Consider the following 15,071-nt stretch of genomic DNA (forward strand, 5'->3'; position numbering starts at 1 on the left):
TGCTCAGGTCATGATCTTGCCATTCATGGGTTAAAGCCTCATGTCAGGCTCTGTGCTGACAACTCAGAACCTGGAGCCTGTTTTGGATTCGGTGACTCAATCTCTTTCTGCCCCACCTCCCGTTATTACATGCATGGACACTCTCTCCCACTCTCAAAAATAAAATAAACTAATAAAAAATAAATAAAAGTAAAAGACAGTAACATGAGACACAGAAGAACACTGTAAAATCAAAAAGGGAACAATCCAAAAAGAAGGTATGACAATTGTAAATATTTATGCACCCCACATCTGAGCACCCAAATACATAAGTCAGTTATTAACACAAAAAGTAATTGATAGAAACACAATAATCGTAGGGGCTTTAACACTCCAATTATATGAAGAGATAGATCATCCAGACAGGGTTATCAACAAGGAAATAATGCCTTTGAATAACACACTAAGCCAGATGGATCTAGCAGAAATATTCAGAAATTCCATCCTGAAGGACCAGAATGTACATTCATTTCAAGTGCACAAGACATATTCTCCAAAATAGATCACATGTTAGGCCACAAAACAAATGCCAACACATTTTTTAAAAATCCAAGGGATACCATGGATTTTTTCTGACCATAATGTTAGGAAAACTATATATCAACCTCATGAAAAATCTGGAAAGAACACACATACAGGTTAAATAACAAGCTACCAAACAACAAATGGGTGAACCAAGAAATGAAAGATGAAAAAATACATGGAGACAAATGAAAATGAAAACACAACAGTCTAAAATCTTTGGGATGCAGAAAAAGCTGTCCTAAAAGGATAATTTGTAGCAATACATGGTCTACCTCAAGAAGCAGAAAAACTTCAAATAAATCACCTAAAGTTATACATACGGAAGCTAGAAAAAGAGCAAAGTCCAAAAACAGAAGGAAAATAAAGATTATATAAAGATGACAGCAGAAATAAATGAAACAGAAAAATAGAAACTAAATATAAATAAAATAGAAAAATAGAAACTATGGTTTGGCTCCCTCCCTCCCCCTTTTTTTTCCTCCATAAGAGATTCTTAAAAACTGAGAACCATCTGAGGGTTGATGGGGGTGAAAGGAAGAAGTGGAGGGTGGATGATGGGTACTGAGGAGGGCACCTGTTGGCATGAGCACTGGGTGTTGTATGGAAACCAATTTGACAATAAATTTCCTATTAAAAAAAAGAAAGAAAAATACAAACTAAACAAAAAAAAATAGAACAGATCAATGAAATCAAGAGCTGGATCTTTGAGAAGATCTACAAAATTGATAAACCTTTAGGCAGACTCCTCAAAAGAGAGGATTTAAACACAATCATAAGAAGAGAAATAGCAAACACCACCACAAAAATACAATTACAAAAGACTTATGAAAAATTATATGCCAACAAATTTGACAGCCTAGAAGAAATAGGTTGATTCCTAGAAACACATAACCTTCCAAAACTGAATCAAGGAGAAATAGAAAATTTGAACAGACCAATTACCAGCAATGAAATTGAGTCTGTCATCAAAAGTTCCAACGAGCCAAGGTCCAGGACCAGACAGCTATGCAGGTGAATTCTACCCAACATTTAAAGAAGACTTAATCCCTATTCTTCCTCAAGTATCCAAAAAATAGCAAGGAAAGAAAGCTTTCAAATTCATTCTATGAGGCTAGCATTACTCTGATACAAAAAAACAAATAAAACACACTACAAAAATGCAAACTATAGGCCAGTAACTCTAATGAATATACATGTAAAATCCTCAATAAAATATTAGCAAACTGAATCCAACATTTTAAACTGAATGTTTAAAAAATCATTCACCATGACCAAGTGAGATTTATTCCTGGGATGCAAAGGTGGCTCAATATTTCCGATTCAGTCAATGTGATATATCACATCAATAAGAGGTAAAAACCTTATGATCATTTCAACAGACGAAGAAAAAGCTTTTGGCAAAGTACAGCAGCCACTCAAAATAAAAACCTCAACAAAGTAGGTTTAAAGGCAACAGACCTCAACATAATAAAGCCCATACATAAAAAACCTACAGCTAAACCTATTAAATAGTGGAAAACCAGAACTTTTCCCCTAAGAGCAGGAACCAGACAAGGATGTCCACTCTCACCACTATTATTCAACATAGATTTGGAAGTCCTAGCCACAGCAATCAGAAAAGAAATAAAAAGCATCCAAATTGGTAAGGGAAAAGTAAAATTTTCACTATTTGCAAATGATATTATACCAAGACTCCATCAAAAAACTACCAGAAATAAAAAAATTACCAGGAGAGTAGATAAATGAATCCAGTATGATTGAAGAATACAACAAAATCTGTTGCATCTATATACTAATAATAAAGTAGCCAAAAGAAAAATTAATAATCCATTTTATAATGGCATCAATAATAACAAAATGCCCTGGAATGTACTTAACCAAGAAGGTAAAAGATTTATATCTAAAAACTATGTAACACTGATGAAAGAAATTGAAGATGGCATAAATGGAAAGATATTCCATGCTTATGGAATAAAAGATTATTAAAATGCCCATTATACCCAAAGCACTCTACAGATTTAATGCAATCCTTATCAAAATACCAACAGGATTATTCACAAATTAGAACAAATAAGCTTTAAATGTGTACGACACCACAAAGCTTGAAATAGAAGAACAAAACAATCTTGTGAAAAACAAAACGGGAGGCATCAGAATCCTAAATATCAAGATACACTACTGAAGTGAAGTAAAACAGTACGATCTGGCACAAAAATAGACACATATCAATAGAACAAAATAGAGCTGAGAAATAAACCCACAATTATATCATCACTTAATCTTCAACAAAGGAGGCAGCAATATGGGATGAGAAAAAGACGGTTTCTTTAACAAATGTTGTTATGAAAGCAGGACCGCCCCATGGAAAAAAAATGAAACTAGACCAGTTTCTTATACCATACACAAACAAATTCAAAATTAACTAAATGTGTCTAGATATGTCTTCTGAAGCAAGGGAAATAAAGGCAAAAATAAATTTCTAGGACTGTATCAAAATAAAAACCTTTTGCACAGTTAAGGAAATAACAAAACTAAAAGACAATCTACTGAATGGGAGAAGGTATTTTCAAATGCTATGTCCAATAATGGGTTAGTATCCAAAATACACAAAGAATTTATACAACTCAATATCATAAAGACAAATAATCCAATCTTTAAAAGGACATAAAACATGGACAGACATTTCTTCAAAGACAACCTACTGATGGCCAACAGACACATGAAAAGTTGTTCATCACTAATAATCAGCGAAATGCAGATCAAAACTACAATGAGATATCACCTCACACGTGTCAGAATGGTTAAAATCAAAACACAAGAAACAAGCATTGGTGAGGATGTGGAGAAAAAGGAACGCTCATGCACTGTTGGTGGGAATGCAAGCTGGTACAACCAATGAAGAAAACAGTATGGAGGTTTCTCCAAAAACTAAAACTAGAATTACCATATGATCAGTAATTCCACCCCTAGATATATACCCAACAAATAGGCAAACACCAATTTGAAAAGATATATGCACCTTTAGGTTCACTGAAGCATGTATACAACAGTCAAATTATGGATGCCACTTAAATGTCATCGACCCATGAATGGGTGACAAATATGTGGTAATATATACAGTAGAATATTACTTGGTGATGATAAAGTCATCTACATGGATCTAGAAGGTATAATGTTAAATAAACCAGTCATAGAAAGACAAATACCATTTGATTTCACTCAAATGGGGAATTTAAGAAACAAAGAAAACAAGAGAAAAACCAAAAACACTCTACTACAGAGAACAAACTGATGGTTACCAAAGCAGAGGTAGGTGGAGGAGTGGGTGAAATAGGTGAAGGACATTGAGTACACTTTCATGATAAGCACTGAGTAATGTATAGAATTGGTGAATCACTGTGTTGTATACCTGAAACTAATATAGCATGTATATAAACTGTGCTGGAATTAAAATTTTAAAAATAAAGTAAAACTCAAGAAAGGATATTCTAACAACTGAGGAGTATTCTTGACCTGAGGATGAATAAATCAGTTCTCCATTTCATTAATTCATTCATTTGACAAACATTAGCCAAATGTTTTCTGTGGCCCGTAACTATGCTTTAAGTATAAAGTGGTGAACAAAAAAGATACAACACTGTCTTAATGGAGCTTAGAGTTTAAAATCCTCTATCTACTTTATTATCTTGTTTTTTTCCCTCCCCAAGTCTGGGGCAGTGTACAATCCTGGAACTCATCAGAGGATAGATTCAAGAGTCCAGAGCAGGCCATATATGTTGTTGTTAACTGACTGCACCTAAGTCATCACTGTAAGGTTGAGGACAAGTTTTCTGTTTACATTGGCAAATACAGGGAACAAAAGACAAAAAATTGACTCTTCCATTTATTTGCCCACAATCCAAGTATAACAAGTTAGAACTTTTATTACAACTTGCCAGGCTCTGTGCTAAAGATATTTATAAATTGAGCCAAACAAATTAAATTATCAACCTAATAAAATAACTGTATTTTTAGAGCTTTAAGAAACAAGAACAATTAGAAGCCTGGAGCCATCTTAGGATAAGCCATTCTGTATTTCAATAAAAAAGATATGAATATAGTTATATATAGTTATGATTATATTAATATATATTCAAATAAATCTATTAAATGTAAATCCTTTAAACAGATCAATTAAAAGTGCAGTAAAGCATGAGCCCATCATATGCTGTCTGTAAGAAGTTTAATACCAATATAACAATATAAGCACGTTGAAAGTAAAAGGGTAGACAAAGATAATGTGTAAATGTTAGTTTAAAAAATAAGAGGGGTGCTGGGTGGCTTAGTAGGTTGAACGCCAACTTCGGCTTAGGCATGATCTCCCAGTTCATGAGTTTGAGCCCCGCGTTGGTCTCTATGCTGACAGAACAGAGCCTGGAGCCTGTTTTGGATCCTGTGACTCCTCTCTTTTTCTGCCCCTCCCCCTCTCACCCGCTCTCTCTTCTCTTTCAAAAAAAAAATTTAAAAAAAAAGAATAGCTATTATCAAATAAGACTAGTGACTTTAGAGCAAAGAAAATTATCAGACACTGAGAGAGCCATTATATAAAGATAAAAGGGTCAGTCCACCAAGAAAACCTACCAGTACTAAACATATTCACACCAAATAGAGATCTGCATAGTATGTCACTCAAGAACTGTTAAAATTGAAAACAGAAATAGATACATTCACATTTATAGTGTGAACTTTCATCAACCCTCTATCAACAGCACATAGAGCAACAAGGCAAAATATTAGCAAAGATACAGAAGAATTCAACAATAGCACCAACCAATAGAATTTAGTTGACATTTGTACAACAATCCCCCGGTAATAGAATACACATTCTTTTCAAGCATCCACAAAACATATGCCAAAATTGGCCATATTATGGGCAGTAGAGTAAACCTCAAGGAATTTAAAAGAATTGAAATTATATATTTCCCATCTGCAATGAATCCAAACTCAAAATCACCAACAGAAAGATAACCATCTTCGTACACTTGGAGACAAAACCACACACTCGTAAATAGGGAGTCAAAAGTCTCAAAGGAAGTTTAAAAAGCACATTGAACGGAGTAAAAATGAAAACACAACATATCCACATTTGCAGGAAATAGCTAGAGTAGTGTTGAGCAAGGAATTTAAAGCACTAAATGCATACAATCAAAACCAAGGCTCAAATCAATAATCTAAGCTCTCATCTCATGCACCTACAATAAGAAGAGCAAAATAAGCTGAGAGCCAGCAGAAAGATGGAAATAGTAGACAATACAGTAGAATTGATAACATTGACAACAGAAAAACAGAAAAATCAGTGAACCCAAGTGTTCTTTAAAAATAACAATAAAATTGACAAACCTCAAGCAATACTGACAAAGAGAAAGAGGAGACACCAATTACCAACATTAGGAATAAAACTGGGGATATCATTATAGATTCTACAAACACCAAAAAATAATTCAAGTATATTATGAACCACTTTTCACTATAAATTTGCCAACTTTAGTGAAATATACCCATTCCTGAAAAAACACAAGCTACCACATCTAAAAAGGAAATAATTTTAATAGCCCTACACTAAGAACTTAATTTTAAAAAGTATAAAAAAATACTAATCTCCAGGCACATAGGGTTTCACTGGAAAATTTTACCAAATCTTAAAGAAACCATTGTTAAGTCCCTATGCTTTTGGTGGCTTGTTCCATTGTATCATATAACTAAAACCAATGACATCACAGTCCTCCCCTTTTATGTCAGTATTGGTAGGTCATTCTTTTTGCTTTTTCATACTGTTCTCATGGAAATTCTACTGTTTCCTTTAACTGTAGTGTTGAAGCCATTTTCTAGAATAAAATCTATACTTGGAAAATGCTGTTTTCTATAATTTTCCAGTGGGTAAAATGCCAGATGATAGGACTTATTATAATAGTTTGCCCCTAAGGTGTTTATAATCAAATTCACTGTACTTGAAATACGCAAGTGCTCAGAAGTTTTGCTCTTTAAATTCTGCTTGTATTTAAGCAGTTAGTACAAGAGCAAATCCTTGTATTTAATGTAGCCTGTCCCCACTACATGCACCTGAAAAAGTCATTTTTAGGTCTAACCTATTTTTTTTTATATAGACAACTACATATCTAAATATGACGTTTTTTCCAATCAGTCTAAATTTCACTAAGTGCTTTAAAACTATTTAGAGTTGATCCATTCATCAAAAGTCTCTGAAAACATCATTTTTTAATTAATGGCATTTTAAGATCATATGTCACAATGAGGTAAACTCTCTATAAAACATCTTAGTGAACACTAAGTGTGACCCTTTTTTTCAATGATTCCTAACATGATGTAATCTTCATCCCTTTCTCCTGGCTAATTATCAGTGAAGAGAAAATAAAAGGCATGTCCCACTCCTGAAATTAGTTCTTCCACCAACATAAATAATCTTTTGTATATTAAGATTGCTTGTACAAGGAGTAAAATATTAAGTTAGACCTCCCAGTACGCTGTGAAAGCAGCAGTGCCTCTGGGAATGTACCCTAGCCAGCCCCTGGAAGGCTATTCACTGTAAACCACCCTACATTATAAATCCCAACTACAAGAGCCTGCATTGAAATTTTCTCTTAACAAAGCTAAAAGCAGATATAATCAAGTGTCTTCTCAAGGGAATCTAAAGAGTCCTTTGAATAGACAGATATTCTAGTTGAGCAGTTACAAATGCCTATTTCAACTAATAGCTGGCAGAATACACCAATACAATTTTGCTTATTCTACCATTCTTGAAGATATCACAACAGCCACCTCTCCCTAGAGTTCTATTCCAAACCCTTTGCCCTTCTCATTTTATGCACCCCCCCCCCAAAAGGGCAAACTTAAGTATCTACATCTCCAAGCCAGATCAAATCAGTAAGGATCTGTTTATAATTTCCCTGGGCAATCACATATATACCTATAGTTTCCAATGATGACTTCCAAAGCTAAATTTCAGACTTAGAACTTTCATTTGAATTCTAATTCTACACAATCACCTGCATATTCCACTGCTGCTTCAGAATGCACAGGAACAATTGTCTCTTTCCTCCCGTTCTTAATCCAGTACTTCCTATCTTGTTAACTTAATTACCACCTACCCCAAATCCTGAGAAGCTTAACTTCCTTATAAGCCACATTCAGCCCAGTAATTACTGTCAATTCTACTTCCAAACATATCCTTTTAAACCACCTATTTCCTCCCTTTTACCTCTTTAATACATGATTTCTTCCCTGGACTTTGTACCTGTACCCAGGAGCCAAACTGATCTTTCTAAAACATGTAACTAATCCTGAGTGGCAGAATAGTGGAGTGGTCAAGAATGTGGAATCCAGAGGCTGAGTGGAATCTTCTTCCCATCACTTACTGGCTGTGTCATCTTGGGAATGTGACTTAACCTGTTTATACCTCACTTTCCTCAGAAGTTAAACAGAAATAAAAATATCTACTTCATCTGATTCTTATGAAGAAGAAGTGAACATTTATAAAGCTTTTAGAACAGTGCCCAGCACACAGAAAGTGCAATGTAAGTATTTGTTAAATAAATGTATACCATTTTTCTGCTTAAAACATTTTCCTATAGTCTTACTCTTAGAAAGTTACACTCCATGTGTGCCACTTGGTTACCTGTCTGAACTCAGCTCACTCCATTTATCCCATGTCAGAGCAGGGTGCCAGGCATAGAAAGCTACTGGCATATCCCTGAACTTGCCCGCCTATTTCATTCTCCCATGCCCTTCTCTCTGGAGTACCCTCTTCTCGACGGCAGAAGAGTCAACTCCTACCAATCCTTGAGGCATCAAAAGACTGGATGTCTTTTTCCACTGAAAGCTCTTCCAAACGCACTCAAGCCAAACTTCTCACTTCTTTAGTTCTATTCTGGGATCTAGTAGCTATCTCTACTATTTCATTTACCACATTGCCTTACAATTATCCTTTTGACAAACTTACTTCCCACACCAGGCATGTTCTTTCAGATCACAGACAGTATCATGTGTTCTCGAATCTATAATGAATAGCACAATATTACAGAATATAAGATTAAACAAATATTTGATTATCTAGGCTTTCTCTTGCCTCTCCCAATAGTATTGTTAAAAAGAAAACCACACTGCTAGGAAAACTGTCCAGCTACATGTAAAAGGATGAAACTAGAACACTTTCTTACAACCTGTAGAAAAATAAACTCAAAATGGATTAAAGACCTAAATGTGAGACCTGAAACCATAAATCCCTCAAAGAAAACAAAGGCAATAACATATTAGACGTTGCCCTTAACAGTATTTTTATATGTATGTCTCTTCAGGCAAGGGAAACAAAAGCAAAAATAAACTATTAAAACTACACCATAAGCAAAATCTTTTGCACAGGACAGGAAACCATCATCAAAACAAAAATTCAACCTACTAAACACAAGATATTTACAATTTATATATATATATATATATATATATACACATATATACATATATACATATATATATACACACACACACACTCTCTGTATATATACACACAACATATATACACACACACACACACACACACACAATAAAGGGTTCCTATAAAATCATATGAAGAACTTACACAACTCAGCACCAAAAAAACCAATCTAATTAAAAATGGGCAATCTGAAAAGACATTTTTGTCAAGATATACAGATGGCCAACAGACACAAGAAGCGAGGCTGAACATCACTAATCATCAGGGAAATGCAAACCAAAACCATAAAAGATATCACATTACACCTGTCATAATAGCTAAAATCACAAAGACAAGAAATAACAAGTGTTGGCAAGGATATAGAAAAAAGGGAACCCTGGTGCACTACTGGTGGGAATGTCAATCAGAGCAACCACTGTAGAAAACAATATGGAAGTTAGTCAAAAAATTAAAAATAGAACACACAATCCAGTGATTTCTCAGCTGGATATTTACCCAAAGAAAATCAAAACCCAATTTAAAAATATACATACACCACTATATTCACTGCAGTATTATTTACAATAACCAAGATAGAGAAACAACCTAATTATCTGCCAATAGATGAATGAAGAGAGAAGATGTGATATATACAATAGAATGTTACTCAGCCATAAAAAAAGAATGGTATCTTGCCATTTGCAAAAACACAAATAGACCTGGAGGGTATTATACTAAGTAAAATAAGACGTACCACAGAACTTAACTTTAAGTGTAATCTAAAACACAAAACAAAGAAACAGACTCAAATATAGGAAACAAACTGATGATTGCCAGAGGAGAGGTGGAGTGGTATACTCTTCATCTCTGAAAAGGAGATTATAAACAATAATATTCTAATAATGAATAACAGATGATGACTATACTTATTGTGGTGAGCTCTAAGTAATCATCGAATCAATATGCTGTATACATGAATATAACATTATATATTAATTGTAACTAAATGAAAAAAAATAAAAATCTAGAAAAGATGCAAGAAAAAAAGAACATAGCATCTCTACTTTGCACGGGGCTCATATAAATATATAAGGTCTAAGAGAAAGAATAGATGGTTCCTGCCCACAAGGTTTTAATAATCTAGACATAGATTCATTGCTTCTGAGAATATTTTCCCAATACTGTCATCCACATGTATTGAGTTTAGTGAGCATCTACTACTCTATGTAAGAGTGACTCTATGGAGTCATTGTGGTTGATCTAGACAAAACCACCATATGCCCAAAATGGTGCCACTTAGGTAAAGTCCCCAAAGAGGGAATTAATACCTAATCTAACTGTGGTTTCTACCTCCTCCAGAAATAGTTTCAATAGCACTGATGAATGATGAAGTAATCTGCCACACTGGCCCTCTGCATTCCCAAAAGCAAGATGAATCACCTACATGATAAGACCCTTTCCCTTCTCCCTAAGAGAAAGCAACTTTGCCCATAATAATCCTTTTCTTTTGCTAATAATGTTCTTACTCCACCCTCCTTCATATAAAAATTTTCCATTTTGGACACCTGGGTTGCTCAGTTGGTTGAGTGAATGCCTTTGGTTTAGTTCATGATCTCACAGTTTGTGGGTTCGAGCCCCGCGTCAGGCTCTGTGCAGACAGCTCAGAGGCTGGAGCCTGCTTCAGATTGTGTCTCCCTCTCCCTCTGCCCCTCCTCACCTTGTGCTCTGTCCCTCTCTCAAAAATAAACGTGAAAATAAATACATAAAAATAAACATCTTCCATTTTGTACAACTCTTGGGAGCCCCCTACTTGGTACATGCGATATTGCTCAATTATTTAATGAAGCCAATTGGATCTTCAAGTTTACTCAGTTGAATTTTAGTTTTTAATACTAATAACAGTAGTAGTACTAATAGTAATAATACCTAACTGCTCTAACATTCATGAAACACTTTGAAACACATTTTATTTTGATCCACAGTATATACAATTTATTTATATAAACATGTATGTTTACACATTTGTGTGTATATATACATATATGTATATACATATATAGATACACGTGTGTATATATATGTACACATATATGTATATATGTATGTATGTGCCCACTTGACTGCTGAGAAAACTGATGTCTCAGGAGTTCTGTGGGTTCCCTCCGATGATACAGCCATTACTCATCCAGGGCTTACAAATTCCAAATCTTACATTTCCCTCCCACCATTCACAATCACAGACTCTACCGTCTAGATGATCATTGTTTACTAGTTACACTGGGAAATTAAAAATAACCAACTAAGCCACCCAGGTGCCTCAGGACGGTAAGCATCCTCCGGGTACACTCAGGTCATAATCTGGCAGTTCATGAGTGCAAGCCCTACGTCGGGCTCTGTGCTGATAGCTCAGAGCCTGGAACCTGCTTCAGATTCTGTGTCTTCCTTTTTCTCTGCCCCTCTCCTGCTCATGCTCTAAGACAAATAAACGTTTAAAAAAATCAACAGGGTGCCCCTGGGTGGCTCAGTTGGTTGGGCATCCGACTTCGGCTCAGGTCATGATCTCACAGTCCGTGAGTTCGAGCCCCGTGTCGGGCTCTGTGCTGACAGCTCAGAGCCTGGAGCCTGTTTCAGATTCTGTGTCTCCTTCTTTGTCTGACCCTCCCCTGTTCATGTTCTCAGTCTCAAAAATAAATAAATGTTAAAAAAATTTTTTTAAAAAATCAACAGAATATCATCCTATCCACCTCCTTCACCAAACACCTATGCTTTGAGATTCACACACTCGCACCAAAAAGAGGTATCTTGTTTTAATCAGCAAAAATAGTATTGTTCCTGGATAAATGCATTCATCTCTGACAAATAGGTCTTATAAATTCCCAGATGGGTTTCACTTAAAATACTTTGTGTTCAAAGGAAGAGGACACTAAAATCCATAGGACTTATCCAAGGGCACCAAGTCCTTGAAGCCACATAAGGAGGTCTGGTCTGCAAAGTCATTTCATATATTATAGACCCAGGCAGGAATGGTCACAAAAACAAAGCATCTCGTCAGGCATGGAAATTTTTCATCAGATCTAAACAAAAAGGATCTTTCTTTAAAAAATAGTTTTGACACACCTCAAGATTAGTCTCAGAGCCAGTGTCACTGGTAAATAATAGTCTGGTGTTTCTATTTTCACTGGGGATTGTTTCTCATGACACTACAAATTAAATGAGGCAGACAGACTCTTAGAGCTTACAGTTTTACCAGGAGAGCCTTATGTTTAAAGTCCAAACAAAAGGGCTAGGCTACCTTTTGAAGGAGTTTAAGAAAAGCCAGAATTTACAAAATAAAAACATGCCTATCCTGCTTAACTAAGGGGCTTTATTTATACCAATACCAAGACTCTGAAAGGATTTTTTTTCTTCACCTCAGAAGTCCTTCCAATTTCAGGTGTGTGGCAAATGCTAATTGCTACAGAGAAAGTAAGCCTCTCTCCTGGGGAGGAGAGGCTGTATTGCCAAACACAGATCCCTTGGGGTTTGAGATCTTGACAGGCCCCAAACAAAATCATCTTGTTTTTTGTGTCCTCTTCCTAAATTAAAGTGTTTTTCTATTATGAAAGATTAAAGATATAATATGATGTGGTTTATTATTTTTAAGGAAAATGTCCTGCTCTTTGAGATACCCTGTGAAATAAGAATCTAAGGTAATTGCTATAAAAGTCCATGAATAATAACCAATCAAATCACTAAGTGACCTTTACCCCCTCCGTTGAAAAACGAAATAATGCCAACAAATTCTCTTTGTTCTGGGATATACTCCATGAAACAAAATGCTACTTTGTCTTTATAAAACTCATTGACTGAAACAATACTCTGATTCAATATTTGGTATACAACAGCTGTGAAAGCACAGTTTTCTCCTGATTGCTAATTCCCATCTCACCTGGGGATTCTTAGTTCTAAGTAGGCTCACAAACACATAAGCCATATATCATCAACACAGTTTACAAACAACATTGCATCTTTAAGGGGAAACATTCATTTTTGAAATCAACAGTGTTTATATACTTGTGCTTAAAGACATGTTGATTGTGGTATACTCAGATGATTCGACGTTCAAAAGCCTACGATTTAGTCAAAAGGAACAAAACCTTTCTTCGGGATTAGGAAAGGAGATCTGCTTTTTCATTTTCTACTAAAAACCTGTATTAGGGCACATCAAGTCTTCTAAATTTGCCCAAGATCATAAACCAGTGTAATTGCCCAAATTATCCCCAAGCTAAAATTTACCACAAGCTAATAATATAGTGTGGTCTGTCATTTTTTAATTCATGAAAGTAAAATATAAATGGACGAGGTAAGTAACAACATCTTACATCTTCCCAACACTAACCTTTTTTTCTAAATGGAATCTCACAACAATTCTATGAAAGAGAAGGAAAAGTATTATTAATTCCTTTTGAAGTCTCAGATAGAGGACATGGTTTCTGCAAGGTCATCCAGCTGGTAAATGGCAGAACTAGAAACCAGTCCAGTATATTGGCAATGAATAACCTTTACTGTTGTCTACAATAATCCAGTCAGCACCCAAACTACAACTGATGGCCAATCTGCTGTCAATTAACTCTAGCACTAGTTCTGCAAATCTGGTCCCGTGGTTGCAGTGTTCCCGAGAAACAGCTGTGGAGTACCTACAAACCAAGAGAAGACTTTCAGGGTGGTATTTCCACACCAAGGAAGAACCCAACTCTCCCTCAGTATGCCCCCGGCTTTCTGCGTGCTCATCTCTTTCCAACAGCATCCTATTTTCCACAGCTCCACCTTTTAACAGTTTCCAGCAGCAAACAAATCAGGTCACCTCAATTAGGGAAGCTAATACTGAAGAAAGAAGGGACACATGGAGTCGCAGAGTCACTTCTGAGTATCACTCAAAGGTCACAGGAGCAGTTTCCTGCAAATCATTGGACTTTTGGTGACTTGAGTTGTCCCAATCACCATCATTGTTTCTACCATAAACACCACGACACATCAAGTATGCAATGAAGAAACCCCTAGAATATAAAACTTGTTCTTTTTAGTACACTCAATGACAGACACATGGAGATTAAGTTTTTCCAAAGTCTCTATAATAAAAAATTATTGAACATCTATCATGTGCCAGGTTCTAGACTAGATTCTGAAAATACATTAGTCTTAATACAGAAAACACACATACAAACCAATGGTTACATAGCTTCCTAGTAGGTACTATAAATATCTGCTTTGAGTGTAATTGTTTCCACTTGGGTGAATGGAAGGCATCACAAAAATTACACATTTGATCTGCTTGTATGTTAAGTAGTTCAGTAAACGAGTGCAAAAGGTAGTATTGTATTCCTGCTGCGGTTCATAAACATACAAATACAAAATGAATACATCAATTCCCATGGGAAGTCCTTACCAACCAAGTGCTGAAATAATTTAGTAGAAAAACCCTCTAGGATAATGTATACAATGGCTTAGTAAGCACCAACTACGGAAATACACCTCACGCATTTCACTGCTAATAATTGCTCTGGTAAGTAATGAGCACTTCAATTATTATTTCTATGCATAGATTCTCAAAAATATTAAGGGCAGAAAAGTCTACATCTATATTCCAGTCTAGTATCATTTTTTTGATAACCTTTCTATGCCTTAAGTGTCTTATTTCAAAAAAAATCATATAGCTAGTCACTGCACTGTCCAGGTTAGTTTCTTTCTACCATATTGCATTCTCTATTGTTGTAATTTAATAGTTTATGGTAAGAGAGGTCTTTTATAAGATATAAAACAGTAGTAGTTTGAGGTCAGAGGGTCATGTTAATAAAACCCATTGAAGTTGCTATTTATTTTCCACCTAGTACAAGAAAGAACAAATCCCCAAAGAAGAGAAGATGTGACAGGATAAGAAGTTCCAAAGGTGAGGGACAGGAATGGAGGTAAATATCCAAGACCAAGAGTCAGGAGACCTGCATTTTGTTGTAATTCATTCTTGATAACTCGTCTTTAACAAGCGGCTTGTCCCCATCCGATT

This window comes from Prionailurus bengalensis, chromosome B3 (assembly GCF_016509475.1).
Source record: "Prionailurus bengalensis isolate Pbe53 chromosome B3, Fcat_Pben_1.1_paternal_pri, whole genome shotgun sequence".
NCBI classification, from domain to species: domain Eukaryota; kingdom Metazoa; phylum Chordata; class Mammalia; order Carnivora; family Felidae; genus Prionailurus; species Prionailurus bengalensis.